The sequence below is a fragment of the Paramisgurnus dabryanus genome, chromosome 9 (assembly GCF_030506205.2).
Source record: "Paramisgurnus dabryanus chromosome 9, PD_genome_1.1, whole genome shotgun sequence".
In the NCBI taxonomy this organism is placed as follows: domain Eukaryota; kingdom Metazoa; phylum Chordata; class Actinopteri; order Cypriniformes; family Cobitidae; genus Paramisgurnus; species Paramisgurnus dabryanus.
In genome coordinates this window covers 41,824,288-41,827,752 of record NC_133345.1, presented here as the reverse complement: position 1 = coordinate 41,827,752, position 3,465 = coordinate 41,824,288, and the positions used below count along the sequence as shown (strand labels likewise).

The following is a 3,465-nucleotide window of genomic DNA, read 5'->3' as shown; positions in this document are numbered from 1 at the left end:
CAACACGAGAGGGTGCTCCAAACTTTTTAATCAGGACTGCATTGTTTGTTCGCTCCCGGGGTTACATAGACTGAAACGAGGAAGTGTGACGAGTTTGTTTACATGGTGCTGTAAACTTCAACCCAGGAGGACACTTCAAAGGAATCAAGGGTGCGTTAACTTGTTCGATGATATAATCTGAATAATCTTTAAAAGATTAGGATTTTATGTAGTGACTAATGAGACGATTTGTTAAAATTACCTATATTTATACTATAAATTATATTTTCATTTAATCATTTAAACCTCTCTGAGTGAGACAGTATTATAATGTTTTATCATATTACAAAAACTCTAATGTTGCCTAAGCAAACTGTCATTTATGTCAGATAGATAGATAGATAGATAGATAGATAGATAGATAGATAGATAGATAGATAGATAGATAGATAGATAGATAGATAGACTGAAATCATGATTATGTTAATTTCCAGTGTCTGTGATATTGAAACACTAAAGGAAGAAGAGGAGGACCACCATTCGTTTCCTGAAAAAAAATTAAGCATGTAATTCATTGATGAAAATTAGAACAAATAAATCTCATGACTTCATTGATCTTTCTTTTTTTACATGTAATTTTCTCCTCTTTCTCAATACACAGATCTAACAGTGGTTCTGGGGCATTGCAAGACTATGGTTACCTGGAAACATCTCCTATTATGGAAGATTATCGCAACATTTGTGTCTTGGATCATTTTTTCTTGTTTCTCTGCCACAGATTTAGCTGTAAGGTTTAAAGGTCCCGTTTATCCTGATCCCATTTTTTAAACTTTAGTTGGTGTGTAATGTTGCTGTTAGAGCATAAATAATATCTGTAAAATTATAAAGCTCAAAATTCTATACCAAGCGATATATTTTCTTTAATAGAATTTCCCTTTCAAAGCCTATAGCAAACGGCCAGTTTGGACTACAGCCCTCTACTTCTCGATTGAATGACATCCAAAGAAGAGTTTTTTACTAACCTCTGCCCACTGGAATATGTCAGTCGCCAGCTAAGCTCAAGTGGCTCTACTAAGCTGCTGTTGAATCACAGCACACTAAACAAACTACACAATCAGAACTCGATAGGTATTTCTGAAGGAGGGACTTTATAGAACAAGGAAGACATCAGCTCGTTTTTAGTAAAGTAAAAACAGCGCTAGAGAGTATGTGAAAAATATTGTCTTTTTTTACACACAAAACATGAACACACGCTATATTGCACACCATAAACACAATCATAGTTTGTGTTAAATACTCTCATTCTCACGGCACCCATTCACTGCAGAGGATCCCATTGTAAGCAATGTAATGCTTAATTTCTCCAAATCTGTTCCAATGAAAAAACAAACCATCTATATCTTGGGTGAAAAATTACTTTAATCCCAAAAACAAACGTTTTTCATTTAAATGTTTTTACTTTGCTTTATTGTTACAATTTGTACAGTAGATAGAAAATATACATTGGAACAAATGTATATACAGTGGTGTGAAAAGGTGTTAGCCCCCATCCAGATTTCCCATGTTATTATTGCATATTTGTCACACTTTAATGTTTCAGATCATCAAACAAATTCAAATATTAGTCAAAAAATAAAACCCAAGTGAACACAACATGCATTTTTTAAATGAAGGTTTTTATTATTAAGGGAAAAAATCAAAACTACATGGCCCTGTGTAAAAAAGTGTGTTAGTACCCACTGGCTTTTAATGTAAATATGTTTGGTTCTAAAAATGTACATATATATTTTTTCATACTTGAGACAATATACATTGAAGTTCATTTATAAATAAAACTATATTTTGAACAATGAGTGAAATTAAGTTTCTTTAATGTAGAAATGAGTTGTTCTAAAACTGTACAGTTATTTACTTAACACGTATCTAATGTGTGCATTGCATGTCTGTTAGAAGTGTGTGTGCTATTCCTGGGTTTATAAGCATGTGTTAAGCAGCCAGTAGTTAAAAAACGAGTCCAACTTAATTTTTACTGACTTCCATTTCTCTAAATATACTATTTGGAGGGTTTAGCCTCCGCCCACATCTCCATCAAAGTAAATGCGTTCCAGGTGGATTCGGAAGTCAGTTCTGGTTTTGACAAAAAAAATCACACCATGTTATTCCTCTGATAGTGTCCTCCTGGGTTGGAGTTTACAGCACCATGTAAACAAACTCGTCACGCTTCCCCGTTTCAGTCTATGTAACCCCGGGAGCGAACAAACAATGCAGTCCAAAAAGTTTGAAGCACCCTCTCGTGTTGTCTGTAATCTAATGAGAAAGTCAGTGAATTATTTTGATAACTGCCATCCAAAACGTGTGCAACTTGGAAAGCTAGCGTAAGCTAACTAAAACTATTTCACTTACCTGAAAATAAGGTCCAATATCCCTTTTAGTCACTTCGGAAGCGATGAAAGGTTATATATTATCACTCTCTTTCCGTTAATATTATGTACAGCCTAATACACAACATCGCATTCACAACTCTCATGTGATTCACGGCGATACTTCCGGGTTTCCTCCCACCGGAGGCTCAGATGCGTGACGTCAGCGTATTGTACCTACCCTTTCCGTAATAAACGTAAATTTGTTTTAAAACTTGTAATTTTGTTCGCTCATTGTAAATTTGTTTGAACACTTGTAAATTTAAAAAAAAAACGTGTAAATTTGTTCACTAATTGTAAATTTGTTAAAAAACATGTACATTTGTTCACTCATTGTAAATATGTTAAAAAACATGTAAATTTGTTTAAAAAACTTGTAAATTTGTTCAATCATTGTAAATTTGTTTAGAAAACTTGTACATTTATTCACTCATTGTAAATGTGTTAAAAAAACTTGTAAATTTGTTAAAAAAAACTTGTAAATTTGTTAAAAAAACTTGTAAATTTGTTTTTAATATTGTAAATAAGTAATTTACCATTGTAATTTATTTTTGCCTTTCCAGGCCACGGTAAAAATCACCATAAATCGTCATGAATGCGATTTTCTTGGTTTTCTTTTGGTTCGTTTCAACAGTCAGACATGTATTATGCATTGAGTCCACAAAAAAATTAAAGTTTTGATATTATGAAAATCTACTAATTCTAACTATAATGCATAGTGCTAGTAGGCCTAACATCAATATGCAGCACAAAAGTCTGGCATTGTCCAAGAATTCGAATTACAGGCGGAGATAGCAGCTTTACCTAGCTACTTCCTATGACAAGACCCCGTTTCCAAGATGGCAGCAGTTTTGACGCATGCTTAGGCGACATCTACGCTGCGTCCCAAAGTGCCTACTTCCATACTATATAGTAGGCAAAGAGTATGAGAAGTAGTGCTTTTCGCCTACTATATAGTATGGAAGTATGCGGTTTGGGATGCAGCGCTAGTGTATATATCTATGGCTGCGTGTGTGGTTCTTTGTCTGCAGCACATATTGAGTTTCTGCACGAGAGCGCCCTCTGG

The 3,465-nt window shown here is 34.2% G+C and overlaps 1 long non-coding RNA gene across 1 annotated transcript; it reads left to right on the top strand.

The window, feature by feature from the left end:
• The first annotated feature begins 18 nt into the window (after positions 1-18).
• Positions 19-1,832, top strand: LOC135773290 (uncharacterized). The gene is made up of 3 exons (XR_010543502.2): positions 19-150; positions 474-545; positions 641-1,832. It is a non-coding gene; the product is annotated as an uncharacterized lncRNA (long non-coding RNA).
• The last annotated feature ends 1,633 nt before the right edge of the window (positions 1,833-3,465 follow it).